Here is a 15,601-nt window from a genome sequence, read left to right as displayed (position 1 = left end):
TACCTGTCTTCCTAAAACACCCTTACTAACCTGTCTCCCTACAACACCCTTACTAACCAGTGTCCTTAAAACACCATTACTAACCTGTCTCCCTAAAACACCATCATCCTACCTGTCTCCCTAAAACGCCCTTACTAACCTGTGTCCCTAAAACACCATCATCCTACCTGTCTCCCTAAAACACCCTTACTAATCTGTCTCCCTAAAACACCCTTACTAACCAGTGTCCTTAAAACACCCTTACTAACCAGTGTCCTTAAAACACCCTTACTAACCTGTCTCCCTAAAACACCATCATCCTACCTGTCTCCCTAAAACACCCTTACTAACCTGTCTCTTTAAAACACCCTTACTAACCTGTCTCCCTAAGACACCCTTACCAACCAGTGTCCTTAAAACACCTTTACAAACTTGTCTCTCTAAAACACCCTTACTAACCTGTCTCCCTAAAACACCCTTACTAACCTGTCTCCCTAAAACACCCTTACTAACCTGTCTCCCTAAAACACCCTTACTAACCTGTCTCCCTAAACCACCCTTACTAACCTGTCTCCCTAAAACACCCTTACTAACCTGTCTCCCTAAAACACCCTTACTAAACTGTCTCCCTAAAACACCCTTACTAACCTGTCTCCCTAAAACACCCTTACTAACCTGTCTCCCTAAAACACCATCATCCTACCTGTCTCCCTAAAACACCCTTACTAACCTGTCTCCCTAAAACACCATCATCCTACCTGTCTCTCTAAAACACCCTTACTAACCTGTCTCCCTAAAACACCCTTACTAACCAGTGTCCTTAAAACACCCTTACTAAACTGTCTCCCTAAACCACCCTTACTATCCTGTCTCCCTAAAACACCCTTACTAACCTGTCTCCCTAAAACACCATCATCCTACCTGTCTCCCTAAAACACCCTTACTAATCTGTCTCCCTAAAACACCCTTACTAACCAGTGTCCTTAAAACACCCTTACTAACCTGTCTCCCTAAAACACCCTTACTAACCAGTGTCCTTAAAACACCCTTACTAAACTGTCTCCCTAAAACACCCTTACTAACCTGTCTCCCTAAAACACCATCATCCTACCTGTCTCCCTAAAACACCCTTATAGCAGATAGCTCATAGCTCATAGCTCATAGCAGAGTGACTTTTACTTACGGCAAAACCGGCGCCATAGAAAATAGGTGACAATGGCGAGAAAGAGAAGAACAACAACAGCAATAAGTATCCACATAATGGGGTCTGAGGAAAGAGAAAAACACATTCAAAGACTGATCAAAGGGCATAACAGCAGCAATAAATCTGTTTTCTGTTTCTGAGTCAGAAAGCAAATCTAGTTAAAACATGAGATTTTAAATTCTGTCTCACAATATGCTGTGTGTAAAAATGAAATAGGGGATTGTATAGTGTGTAGCTGTGTGTAGCACAGAGACTCCAGTGTGTAGCTGTGCGTAGCACAGAGACTCCAGTGTGTAGCTGTGTGTAGCACAGAGACTCCAGTGTGTAGCTGTGTGTAGCACAGAGACTCCAGTGTGTAGCTGTGTGTAGCACAGAGACTCCAGTATGTAGATGTGTGTAGCACAGAGAGTCCAGTGTGTAGCTGTGTGTAGCACAGAGACTCCAGTATGTAGATGTGGGCAGACAGGGATTATGGGAATTCTTACTGGCTGTGATTGGTCCACCAGGAGCAGGTAACACCAGGAGCAGGACACATGGTAAAATAAACACAAGAAATCCATAATTAGCTGTGCAGAAAATATTTAAATGCTGACAGTCTCCATTGGGGGTCCCAAAACTATGGCCCTTTCTACCATTAACGTAATACAATAAAAATATATCAGATTAAATAATCAGGTTGACACTGGTAGACACATGTTGAGTGTGGATCTGAAAGTGAGCTGGAGAGAGAGAGTTGGTGAGATGTAATACAGAAACAGATGGAACAGTCTGTGTTCCCTGAACTGCCTACTGCATGTGTCCCCTCTTGGCTGTGCTTTCTGGCTAATACATATGCTTATTTGTATTAATCCTGGTGCTGTTGTACCAATTCATCACCAGTACCTGTTCCTCCAATCCAAAATTAAGTTTATCTGTACTGTCTCTTTCATGTCTTCTCAATAACCCTAATTAGCCGATAACTCAATTACTTATCTATGCAGTTAATTAACTACAGGCACCAGCACTGGCCAGTCAGTCAGTGAAAATCTCACAAATCACATTCCAGTGAATTTCATCCTGTATCCAGAGGAGGGACAAAAATTTGCACGTGTGCCTCTGATGGATATTTGGGAAGCCCTGGTGACAGTAATGTGCTGCATTTCATTACCATGCTGTTTATTTAATACTACTGCACCCACAGACACACCTACGGCCAATGGTACGGTACCTGCAGCACAGACACACCTGCACTCTACAAAATATTTCACTGCTTCTATTCAAAAACATTAGGCAGCAAATTGCATTGAGTTTTTTCAGTCATTTCTGCCACATAACATGGACAGCCAATCACTCCACTCCAGAGACTCCTGTGTGTAGCGCAGAGGCTCCACTGTGTAGCTGTGTGTAGCACAGAGACTGCAGTGTGTAGCTGTGTGTAGCACAGAGATTCCAGTGTGTAGCTGTGTGTAACACAGAGTCCAGTGTGTAGCTGTGTGTAGCACAGAGACTCTAGTGTGTAGCACAGGGCAGACAGGGATTATGGGACTCCTTACTGGAGGGAGCTGTGATTGGTCCAACAGGAGCAGGTCCAGGGTTGCATGGTAAAATAAACACAAGAAATCCATAATTAGTACAGCTGTGCATATAATATTTAAATGCTGACAGTCTCCATTTGGGGTCCCAAAACTATGGCCCTTTCTACCATTAACGTAATACAATAAAAATATATCAGATGAAATAATCAGGTTGACACTGGTAGACACATGTTGAGTGTGGATCTGAAAGAGAGCTGGAGAGAGAGAGCTGGTAAGATGTAATATAGAAACAGAAATACATATATATATAGAAATACTACTGCACCCACAGACACACCTACGGCCTATGGTACGGTACCTGCAGCACAGACACACCTGCACTCTACAAAATATTTCACTGCTTCTATTCAAAAACATTAGGCAGCAAATTTCATTGAGTTTTTGCAGTCATTTCTGCCACATAACATGGACAGCCAATCACTCTGCAGGAATAGGCCTGCTCAGAGACAAACAACATGGACAGCCAATCACAATGCAGGAATATGGCCACATAGCAGCGTACACATTGTTGATTGATTGTAGACACATAACACTTCTACAGAATCAGCAAAGTAAGAAAGAGACCAAGATGAGCCAGTCTCAGAGCAAAAGCCACTGTAGACTGAGAATAGAAAGGTCACATGACTATTAAAACAGCCTCTTCCTCAGTAATGGTGTGTTGGGTCCATATCAAATGGTGAGTTCAGCACAAGTTTCTGAGGGAGAGGAGTAATGAAAGAAAAACACCCGTACCGACGGATCTGTCCTGATACTGAATATAACTGAAACATTATTTAACCACAGAGGTGAAGAATCTCTCACAGGAGAGACCTGGTCCTTTATTTCAGTACAGAGCATGGAGGCCGCCTCATCATGGAGGTTTCTAGGGTACAGAAGTGCAATGCTGCCATGTAGTTATTGTTTAATCTTGTTATTAGGAGAACTTATTCTTCTGAAATAAACTCATTTCATTATTCAGGAGCACAAATAAAAAATAATAAAATCGCTCCTTCCCAAAATACACAAAAATAAACAAGACACTTTCCTATTTTAGAGACTCTCTCATCACAGTGAGAGGGTCTGATGTCTCTCTGCTGACAGAGTTCCTGGCCTCACAGGTGTATGTACCACTCTCCACAGGCACAGGCAGATCCAGATCTGGGGCACTATGAACAGAAGAGCTGCTGTAGTTCTCCTTCTCACCCTCTCTGTACCAGTACAGGGTCGCTCCTGTCCCTCTGTCCACAGTGCACAGTATAGTGCAGCGGTATTCATTACGAGTGACATTGACATGGGGTTTTGATACAGGAACTGTGCAGAGAGAAGAGTGAGATGAGAGTGAGATAGAGAATACAGTATTCAAACACCTTATTAATGCACAATAATTATGAGTTAAATGTGTGTCTGAATGATAAGCTCTTGGCAATAAGCATAGGGCCACAGCATAAAAAATCATATTGAGCAAGGTTTCCATTCGGTATTGTGATAAAGTTAATCAAATATAATAGTGAACTGAACAGATAAAATACACAGACAAACATAATTTAAATTTTGCCCAAAGTGATCAGCAGCCTGCATTACTAAGATAATGACACCATTCCTCCAACTGAGGAAAATAAATGACATCATCAGTAAGCCACCTCATTAAGACATCACTCCTCCAAAAGAAGAGCAGTGTGTCTGTAGCAGTTACAGTTTCAGCACAGCAGAACTGAAAATAATACATAACTGCAAGCGGCAATTGGGTGGTATAAGCTGTTTTAAATTAGATTTATATTTAAATTAAATGGAAGTGAATGAAGTCCGTTGGCATGTATTTTATCACTCATGACCTACATAATTTCCTGTTGTATTTAATGGCAAAGTTATAAAAACGTATGAGAGTGGTGAATAGCCCAATAGTAAGCTGGTGGGGAAAACTCAGCTCACAGATCACAGATTTGTATATGGCTCAGATCCAGAGGAAAAGCATAAAGAATTGTGGATGATGTCTCAGTTTGTGCAGCTCCCCTCGGGTATGCTCTATAGGATGCCACAAGCCAGTAAGAATCTTTATAAGAGGTCTTTAGCACCGAATGCAGTAAGCACTCTGAACTCCTAGACTTGTACATATGTAATACAATGTACTGTACAGTTGCCTTTTGTGAGTCCTTCTCCACATGTGTGGATAATACAGTTTCTCTAATCTAAACCAAAACATACCTTAGCAAAAAACAATTTCGTATATTATGCAAATTATGATTATTTTTTAAAAACCCTTCGGGCTTGAACCATAACATATTTAACAGACAAATAAAATGTGACCTGTACTGCCCAGATACACCATGTGATTAATCTGGACCGATCATATGCAAGTGGAGAATACTTTAATGGAAAAGTTATTTGTATCTAGAGAGAAAGAACATTTCTCTCTGATGAATTCTTTACATTACATTACAGGCATTTGGCAGACGCCCTTATCCAGAGCGACGTACAAAGTGTATAACCATAACCAGGAACAAGTATGACGAAACCCCTAGAGAGAAGTACCGGTCCAAGTGCAGGGAACAACCACATAGTTGAACTTGGACCCTGAAGGTTAAACTGATTAACACTAACACAACGAGAACGGCAACAACGCAATCTATGGAAAAAATACAAGTAGTCGTTAAGACAGTTAATGCACCTAAGTCACCTACGAAACAGCTGCCTAGTTACAACCCTAAGCTTAGTCATTTACAGGGGATCATATAAAGGGGATCTACAACGGTCCCTCTGGTAAGAAGCAGAAATGAAACATTTCGCAAATAGTCTAAATCAATCACGTGTTATTATTCATCTTAAAATCATAAACACGGTATTAATCCTATCCGCAGGGGTAAGAACATTCATGTGTTGCTCTGTCACTTACCGTTGTCCTCTAGGCACAGCGGTTTAAAGTATTTCCAGGTACATATGCAAAGGGAGAGATGATAATATATTAGAACAGTTATGAATACAAATTAAAGACAGCATATAATCACATTACAGTAGAGAAACTGTCATGGTCCTGCGTTCCTGTCTGCGTTTTCCCTGTTGGGCCGCCAGATGGCGGCACTCCTGTTTTGTGTCCTGCTCCCCCTGTGTTAATTGTATGATTGTTTCCAATTGTCTAATCATTGTTTTCTGGCTGTCTCGTTTTCCCTTCCCCTTCCGTGGCCTGATCATATTCATTGTGCCGATTATTTGTAAGCCTTTGTTTATTGAGATTCTTGCGACACCCCTTTGCCCGACTTCGAGTTTGCCTGCCCCTTTTGGTTTTGTTTGATCTGGTTCGACCTTCGCTTTTCTTGGATTTCCCTGGTCTGCGTGTGGGTCCTTACACAGAACATCACAGTACGTTCTGACCTCGAAACTGTCCTTAGATGCCTCTGCTCCAAGAACCCCACCTCATGGTCTTATCAACTACCCTGGGCAGAGTATGCCATTAACTCACACACCTCCGCTTCCAAACTTTCTCCGTTCGAGTGCTGCCTAGGGTACCAGCCGCCTCTATTCCCTAGTCAGGAGGAGGAGGTGGGGGTCCCCTCAGCTGAAGCCTTCATCCGGCGCTGCAGGAGAACATGGAAGACCGCTCGCCTCAACTTGCTTCGCGCCAGCGCCAGGATGAAGGTGACGGCCGATCGCCGCCGCTCTAAAGCCCCCTCCTACAGAGTTGGACAGCGTGTTTGGCTCACCACCAGAGACATTCCCCTACGTGTTGAGTCCCAGAAGTTAGCTCCTCGTTTTATTGGCCCCTTCCCTATTGTTAAAATCCTCAGCCCCACTGCTGTTATATTAAAGTTACCCTCCACCATGCGCAGAATTCACCCCACTTTTCATGTTTCCCGCTTAAAACCCGTTGTTACCCATCCCCTCTGCCCTGCCCCTGAGCCCCCCCCTCCCCCCCGACTCATTGATGGTGGTGATGCCTACACCGTGAACAAACTGTTGGATGTTCGTCGTCGGGGTCGCGGCCTTCAGTACCTGGTGGACTGGGAAGGCTACGGCCCCGAGGAAAGAAGCTGGATCCCCTCTCGCTTCATTTTGGATAAGCAGATGGTTAAGGACTTTCATGTCAAACACCCTGTACCACCGGTGAAAACGCCAAGAGGCGTTTCCTAGGGGGGGGGGGGTACTGTTGTAGTCTGTATTTCCCGGTCACTTGTCTCCCCAGTACTGTCTCTGTTCTACCCGTATTGTGTGTCCGTCGGTGTCGCCGTGTGCCTCCCCGCCTGCTTGTCCCTGTGTCTGTCTTTGTAGGTCTCCCTATTGTGCCAGTATCTGGCAGTCTGTTTCCCCCTCAGTCTTGTCCAACCCAGTCCAGTGTTGTCGTGCCCCGTCTCGTTGCTGTCCTGTGTCCACCTCGCCCCAGTCCAGTCCTGTATGTCTGCCTTGCCCCTGTCCAAGTCCCCCCTGGTTTCCTGAGTTCCCCCTGGTTTCCTGAGTCCCCCTGTCGCCCGAGTGCGGGCCCTGAGTTTCCCCCGAGTCGCCCGATGTGCGGGCCCTGAATTTCCCCCGAGTCGCCCGATGTGCGGGCCCTGAGTTTCCCCCGTGTCGCCCGAGTGCGAGCCCTGAGTCTCCCCGTGTCGCCCGGGTCCTGCCCAGCCCTGAGTCTCCCCGTGTCGCCCGGTTCCTGCCCAGCCCTGAATTTCCCCATGTCGCCCGGAGTGCGGGCCCTGAATTTCCCCATGTCGCCCGATGTGCGGGCCCTGAGTTTCCCCCGTGTCGCCCGATGTGCGGGCCCTGAGTTTCCCCGAGTTCCTGTCCGTTCCTGGCCAGCCCCGAGTTCCTGTCCGTTCCTGTCCGTTCCTGGCCAGCCCCGAGTTCCTGTCCGTTCCTGGCCAGCCCCGAGTTCCTGTCCGTTCCTGTCCAGCCCTGTCTAGTCCAGCCCCGAGTTCTTGTCCTGTCCAGCCCTGTCTAGTCCAGCCCTGAGTCTTGTTCTTGTCTTGTTCCTGTCCTGCCCAGTCCAGCCCTGAGTCTTGTCCTGTCCAGTCCTGAGTCCAGTTCTGTCCCTGTTCTTGTCAAGTCCAGTCCTGAGTCCTGTCTCCAGCCCCCACCCTCTGTTCACTCCCTCCCCGGGTCGGCCTCCTGGGACGTCAGGAGCCGTCCCTTGGGGGGGGGGGTACTGTCATGGTCCTGCGTTCCTGTCTGCGTTTTCCCTGTTGGGCCGCCAGATGGCGGCACTCCTGTTTTGTGTCCTGCTCCCCCTGTGTTAATTGTATGATTGTTTCCAATTGTCTAATCATTGTTTTCTGGCTGTCTCGTTTTCCCTTCCCCTTCCGTGGCCTGATCATATTCATTGTGCCGATTATTTGTAAGCCTTTGTTTATTGAGATTCTTGCGACACCCCTTTGCCCGACTTCGAGTTTGCCTGCCCCTTTTGGTTTTGTTTGATCTGGTTCGACCTTCGCTTTTCTTGGATTTCCCTGGTCTGCGTGTGGGTCCTTACACAGAACATCACAGAAACTGCATGTCCGTTTTATTTTACAAAGAAAAAATTACAAATGTACTTAAATTTAAACTCTGTTTAAACAGTGTAACCATTCAGATAGCTGTAATATACATTTACTTCAGGATTTCAGAATGTTGTGCCTTAAGCCATCTGTGTGAAACTCTCCTTCCTGATGACAGAGTTAAAGATCTTCCCTCTGATCAGTGGTCTTGGTGTCAGTAATATATTGCTGCTGCTGTACTTAGTATATCAAAGTCACATGAACTTAGACCCATGTTCCCTGTTACAGGTGTTTATTATAGTTATTTTAAGTTATAATGGGCTATAATGGTACAGCAGAGACTCTATTGAATACAGCAGCAACAGAAATATGACTAAATCTATGATAACCATACAAAATCAGCTAAGAAAGAACGAAGAGATCATTTTAAATGATCAAAGTGCTTCAAAATGTACAGTACAGAACTTCAGAACTTAATTTTTAGCATATTCTAAAAAAATAAATGAGAAAATAGGCTACAGAGTTTTGCAACAGGGTGAAAATCTGAGCACTTTTTTAAATTCTGGGCCTTCATAGTAATGTGTTATGTGGTATAATTCCTTTGAACATTGACACTGAAAATGGCTCAGACTGGCACAGTACTGCACACACACAGCCCCTGCCAGACTGCTCTCACTGCAAGCTGCAGCAACTCAGAGAGGAGCCTGCTGATTGGTGGAGATCTGATGCATGTGAACCTGCTGATTGGTGGAGATCTGATGCAAGTAAACCTGCACCGGAGTTTGAAAAGTGAAACAGGAATCACAGTAAAAACCCCTGCACATGGAATTCCTCACTGCATAAGGCAATCTACTGAAAACAGGCTAACAACCCATAATCTACATGGGCATGCAAACATCCACTGTTTAACCGACTTCTGCATGCAAACATCCGCTCTGTTTAACCGACTTCTGCATGCAAACATCCGCTCTGTTTAACCGACTTCTGCATGCAAACATCCGCTCTGTTTAACCGACTTCTGCATGCAAACATCCGCTCTGTTTAACCGACTTCTGCATGCAAACATCCGCTCTGTTTAACCGACTTCTGCATGCAAACATCCGCTCTGTTTAACCGACTTCTGCATGCAAACATCCGCTCTGTTTAACCGACTTCTGCATGCAAACATCCGCTCTGTTTAACCGACTTCTGCATGCAAACATCTGCTCTGTTTAACAGACTTCTGCATGCAAACATCCGCTCTGTTTAACCGACTTCTGCATGCAAACATCCGCTCTGTTTAACCGACTTCTGCATGCAAACATCCGCTCTGTTTAACAGACTTCTGCATGCAAACATCCGCTCTGTTTGACAGGCCAGAGAGAAAAAGCAATAACACAATAATCTCACAGAGACAGTCATACTTACTCCACACAGTCAGGCTGAAAGAGACAGATTTCTGCCCGTCATTTTGCACATTGTAGACTCCAGAGTCATTCAGCCTCAGCTCAGAGAGGGAGAAGAGTCCAGTGCTTTTGTTCCACTGCACCCTGCCATTGTACTTGGGGTCAGTGCTGGATATAAGTTTCCCACCCTGGACAAGTCCAATGGTGACACTGCTGTGTATCAAACTCCCGCTGGTTTCCACTTTGGTTGGGAACTCTATGCTCTCTCCAACAATGCCATCCAGCGGCACAGACGGGCCAAACACACTCACTGCTGGAGACACACAGAGACAAGGGATAAACACAAGAGAATGCACACAGTATTACATTTTTTACTGCACACACACGCGCTGACACACGCTCAGACACACACAGATGCACATACACACAGCGGTGTAGATTGAACATCTATTGACAAACTGCCGCAGAACAAACAAAATATGGACACGTTTGTTAACCAAGCAAATACATTCATACAGTTTGAGATTGTTATGCAGGCTACGTTGCGATTTAAGTTTATGGTAATTCTTGAAAGCTTTTACTTTCTCACGTATTTACGAGTTAACGAAATATTACCAAATTAACAAACTGAAATAGGTCTCTCACCAAAGTATTCACTTAACCCATAATCAACAGTCGTGAACAAACGTGAAATACACGATGTAATCCCACTGCAGACTGCGAGCGCTACTAGGAATATAGAGCTTTAAGCAAGCCTTTGTGCGACACAAACGGAACCAGTGGAGACACGCTACGCGCCGCGTAGTGCTGCTTCGCCGTGCTGCTTACGCGACGCTTACGCGACGCGTGCGGTGGGTGCCCGGCGTAACTGTGGAAGATGGGTTGTGTTCTCTACAGGGCTGTCCCTTTGTAGCGTCCCGCCGCCTGTGGTGTAGGCTTGCAGCACTGGTGTCTTTAACCGCAACAGGCTAACGGCGCTTTGTCAGTATTAACAGGTGTTTCTTAGCTCACGCACGTACGTTGAGAAATGTTCATTGTACACAAGGGGGCATTTACCCTACAGGGGCGTTTGACTGCAGCGAGCTCCACCTTGACCAGTGGTACATGCAGCAGCACAAGACAGAATTAAACCTGCAAGCCTTCACACTCACAATTTGGGCACATTTTTATTGGGTACATTCAGAATCTCAACTAAATGTTTGCAAATCATAGAGCTTTCCCTAATGATCTCATACTCACACATGCAGTATTTTGTGACCATTTTTTATTTTTTACTATTTTGTGTGGGAAAATGTGTGTGTGTGTGTGTGCGTGTGTGTGCCTGCATGTGTGTTTGTGGTGTGATGTGGTAGGGTGGGGTCTAAGAGAGCAGTTTAGATTCAGGAAGTCCAAGCTGCAGTTTCGGCCAGTGAAACCCTTATTTCAGACAATATGAGAGCAGCCGTTGTTCTGTTATATATCTGTTTGATTGGAGGTAGGAGCCTGTTATACTGTTATATACCTGTTAGAGTGCAGGTAGGACTGTTATACTGTTATATACCTGTTAGAATGCAGGTAGGACTCTGTTATACTGTTATATACCTGTTTTACTGCAAGTAGGACTCTGTTATACTGTTACATACCTGTTAGAGTGCAGATAGGACCCTGTTATACTGTTATATACCTGTTAGAATGCAGGTAGGACTCTGTTATACTGTTATATACCCGTTTTACTGCAGGTAGGACTCTGTTATCCTGTTACATACTGTGAGCTTTATAATGTCTGGCACAAAGACATACGGTGAGCTACCAATTACAGAGGAGGAGTTATACTGTTATATGCTTGTTAGGGAGGGAGGCCTGTTTATATGTGTTTGGTTAGTAACATGTAACAGGTGCATTTTGAAATGTATATCTCATCCAGGTCTGATGTTCGGCTCATTTGTTTTCAAAAATTCATAAATATGCACAGCGTTTCCATGACAACAGAACCATCTTCTAACAACACAAACTGCTTTGCATCTTTTCTGTGACTGACCTGTTAAACAGACCAACAGCGAAGGTAAACTACAGTTACCTCTTCTCCCATTCCTGTTTCCCTCCTTCCATCTCTCATCCATCTTTCCTGTGTATCTCTTTCCCTCCCACTCCCTCTCTCTTTTCCTTGCTTTTTCTTCTGTCTCTACTGTCTCCCACACTTTCTCTTTCCCTGCATCTTTACTTCTGTTTCTCTCCCTCTGTCCTCACTCTCCAGGTGTGTGCGTCTCCTCTGTCCAGTCGAACATGCTGAACGGCATTGTGGGACAGACGGTCACTTTCCCCTCAGTGGTGAAGGAGATCGGCTTCATTTTTTAAAAAATGGCAGCGGGATTGCGAAGGTGGTCAATCGCATCCTCCAGCTCACCAATGGCAGCTACGGCACCCGGCTGCAGTGGAACAGCAGCACTGGACTCTTTTCCTTGTCTGACCTGAGGAGGGGGGACTCTGGAGGGTACAGAGTACAGCACAAGGATGGCAAAACCGATGACTACCAGCTGGTTGTGTGGGGTGGGTGTCTCCACCTGGTACTGCTGCACTGTGCTGAGGCAGCTGTGTGATGTGATTGACCTTCACTTATTGTACGTCTGCCAAATAAATGGAATGTATGTGCATGTTGAGTTCCTGGCATGAAAACCAGGCAGAGACAACAGGACCCCATCTCTGGAGGGAGTGTTGAAGAATCACAGACAGAGCGGAGTTAGGGGTCAGTGTTACTGGTCAGTGTTGAAGGCTCACAGACAGAGTGGAGTTAGGGGTCAGTGTTGAAGGCTCACACAGTGTGGAGTTAGGGGTCAGTGTTGAAGGCTCACAGACAGAATGGAGTTAGGGGTCAGTGTTGAAGGCTTACACACAGAGTGGAGTTAGGGGTCAGTGTTGAAGGCTCACACACAGAGTGGAGCTAGGGGTCAGTGTTGAAGGCTCACAGACAGAATGGAGTTAGGGGTCAGCGTTGAAGGCTCACACACAGAGTGGAGTTAGGGGTCAGTGTTGAAGGCTCACACACAGAGTGGAGTTAGGGGTCAGTGTTGAAGGCTTACACACAGGGTGGAGTTAGGGGTCAGTGTTGCTGGTCAGTGTTGAAGTCCCTCCCTTCTGTTGTATCTCTGCACAGATCCAGTACCCAGACCACAGGTGTCCAGCAGGAACAAGATGAAACCCGGCTGCAGTGTGCTGTGCTCTGTGGAGAATGGGAGAGGGGTCACCCTGTCCTGGCACAGAGAGGGGCAGACACTGTCCCACACCAGCAGCCCTAATCTCACCTCCAACCTGTCCCTCCCTCTGGAGATAGAAACGAACAGCGCCCCCTACAGCTGCGTGGCAACAAACCCTGTCAGTAATAAGACTGTCACAGTCAGACCTGAAGAGCACTGCTTCGGTGAGAAACTGTGAAGCTCTCGTATTAAACAGTGAAGGATGGAACTCCAGAAGGAGACTCCAGAGCCATACTGATCAATGCCGGTTTCGTTATGCATACTTGCATACTTGAGTTCTGCATTCTTCCAAGCATGGCTAATAGCCACACTTCATAGTATGTGAGAATCTATAATTCTGTTTTGCTACATTTGAAACGCAATTGACAATGTCAACATTAGCATCAGAATATCTTTTACCAAAGAAGAAAAATAAAAGTAGAGTTGTGCAACCACTTTATTGGTTGCCGGTTTGAAATCAGCATAACTCAGTGCTTCTTACGTGTGTTCTTCCAGCTACTAAGGGGAAAAAGATAATTGAATGAATGATCCAATTACTGAATTTTTTTTCCTACATCAGAATTGTTAGGTGATGTTAAGGTGCTATTAAGGCTAACAATTTATTAGCTAATCTGCTGTATACGTAATAGTTTCTTGCAGTTATTACCACTGTCAATTAAGGGGCAATTTAATATTGAATAATTTTCATTATGTAGATCATAAATATATAATAAATTTTTTTCTTAATTGTTAGCTAACTTGCTATTGATAAGTTACTTTTGAGATGATTACACATACAAAACCTCTTGTTCTGCTGGTGGTTACAAAGGTAAATGATGTTTGCAATTTTAAGTGCAATGAACTCTGGGAATAAGTTGTATTGACTCAAAAAATCTGTGAGGCTGTGTGTGTGTGTCAGTTATGCTCTGTGTCAGTGATGGTGTATGTGTGTCAGTGATCCTCTGTGTCAGTGGTGCTGTGCCATGTCAGTGATACTTTGTGTCAGTGATGATGTGCCTTGTCAGTGATGCTTTGGGTCAGTGATGCTGAGTGTATCAGTGATACTCTGTGTCAGTGATGGTGTGTGTGTCAGTGATGCTCTGTGTCAGTGATGCTGTGTGTGTGTGTGTGTGTGTCAGTGATTCTGTGCTGTGTGTAAGTGATGTTGTGCCATGTCAGTGATACTCTGTGTCAGTGATACTGTGTGTGTGTCAGCGATACTCTGTGTCAGTGATGCTGAGTGTATCAGTGATACTCTGTGTCAGTGATGGTGTATGTGTGTTTCAGTGATGCTGTGTGTGTGTGTGTGTATCAGTGATGCTGTGTGTCAGTGATGCTGTGCTGTGTGTCAGTAATGCTCTGTCTCAGTGATGGTGTGTATGTGTGTGTGTGTGTGTGTGTGTGTGTGTGTGTGTGTCAGTGATACTCTGTGTCAGTGATGTTGTGCTGTGGGGTCTCTTACAGAATCTGTGTCAAAGCCTCATATTACATCAGTAGCTGAAGGGGGCAGAAGCTGCTCACTGCAGTGCTCTGTGCAGAATAGGAGAGAAGTCACCCTGTCCTGGAGGGTCAGAGACTGTCCCACACCAGCAGCCTGAGTCTCAGCACCCTGTCCCTCACTCTGGAGATAGAGGTGTCCAACTTCACCTACACCTGTGTGGCTAAAAACCCAGCCAGTGAGGAAAGCTTTCTACCCCACACAGGTCTGCGAGCCGAAGAGTAAGGAGCAGCAGTCTGTAGGGAGGAGGGTAAGGAGCAGCAGTCTGTAGGGAGGAGGTTAAGGAGCAGCAGTCTGTAGGGAGCAAGGTAAAGAGCAGCAGTCTGTAGGGAAGAGGGTAAGGAGCAGCAGTCTGTAGGGAGGAGGGTAAGGAGCATATACCCATAGTGGCACTGTAAGTAGGTGTGACATTCTCTCTATGTCTCTCTCTCTCTGTCTGTCTCTCTTTCTATCCCTCTCTCCCTCTCTCTCTCTCTCTCTCTCTCTCTCTCTCTCTCTAGGTCACTGTTCTGCTGATGCTCTGCTGTATATAATGTTTGTGTTGAGGCTGGTGGAGTTTGTGTTGGTGACGCCGGCATTTCTGACACTTACGGTGGTTCTTTTAACCCGCCTGTATAAAGTTCTCAATCAGCACAGGTAACAACATCTGTCAATTTTCCAAGCATAGCTAATAGACTCCCATCTCACATATACAGACGCAGACACACAAACACCTCAGACTTGTTTTACACATTTTCTCTGTACAGCAGTATTAGTGTTCTTATACCAGCAGTATTAATGTTCTTATACCAGCAGCATTAATGTTCTTATCCAGCAGTATTAATGTTTTTATACCAGCAGTATTAATGTTCTTTTACCAGCAGCATTAATGTTCTTATCCAGCAGTATTAATGTTTTTATACCAGCAGTATTAATGTTCTTTTACCAGCAGCATGAATGCTTTTATTCTGAGTTTGTTTTTCTGTTTGCAGCACTGAGAGAAGAGGCAGGAGGAGATATCAGGAGGCAGACACAGCACTGTAGACACACACATATACACACACACACACACACACACACACAGGCACACACTCACATACGCACACATTTAAAATTTCCTATGAATTATGAGTGCCTGTGTGTTGTACATGATATGGCAGCTGACTGTGTAATGTAGAATGTAGCAAGTGATGATCCAGCCAAATATAAAAGTGCATCATCTTACTGCAAACAAACCAAAGAAACTTAGGTGGAAGCTCTAAATAAACCTACTGTGCTTTCACCAAAAGCTTCTATTTATTTGCGGAAAATGTGTAAATGTTTTGTTAAATGTAAAACTTC

General features: G+C 45.1%; 1 protein-coding gene across 1 annotated transcript in view; it reads left to right on the top strand.

Annotated features, from left to right (window-relative positions):
* The window catches only part of LOC118227655 (T-lymphocyte surface antigen Ly-9-like), a 168,526-nt gene extending 154,990 nt beyond the window's left edge, over positions 1-13,536 (top strand). The window contains exons 6-7 of the transcript XR_004765320.1: positions 11,808-12,100; positions 12,705-13,536. The gene's annotated coding sequence lies outside the window, so the exon portion shown is untranslated. The remainder of the gene's footprint in view (positions 1-11,807; positions 12,101-12,704) is intronic.
* The last annotated feature ends 2,065 nt before the right edge of the window (positions 13,537-15,601 follow it).

The sequence above is a fragment of the Anguilla anguilla genome, chromosome 5 (assembly GCF_013347855.1).
Source record: "Anguilla anguilla isolate fAngAng1 chromosome 5, fAngAng1.pri, whole genome shotgun sequence".
Lineage (NCBI taxonomy): Eukaryota > Metazoa > Chordata > Actinopteri > Anguilliformes > Anguillidae > Anguilla > Anguilla anguilla.
Note: the sequence above shows the minus strand (reverse complement) of the source record. Positions and strands in the feature narration are given on the sequence as shown.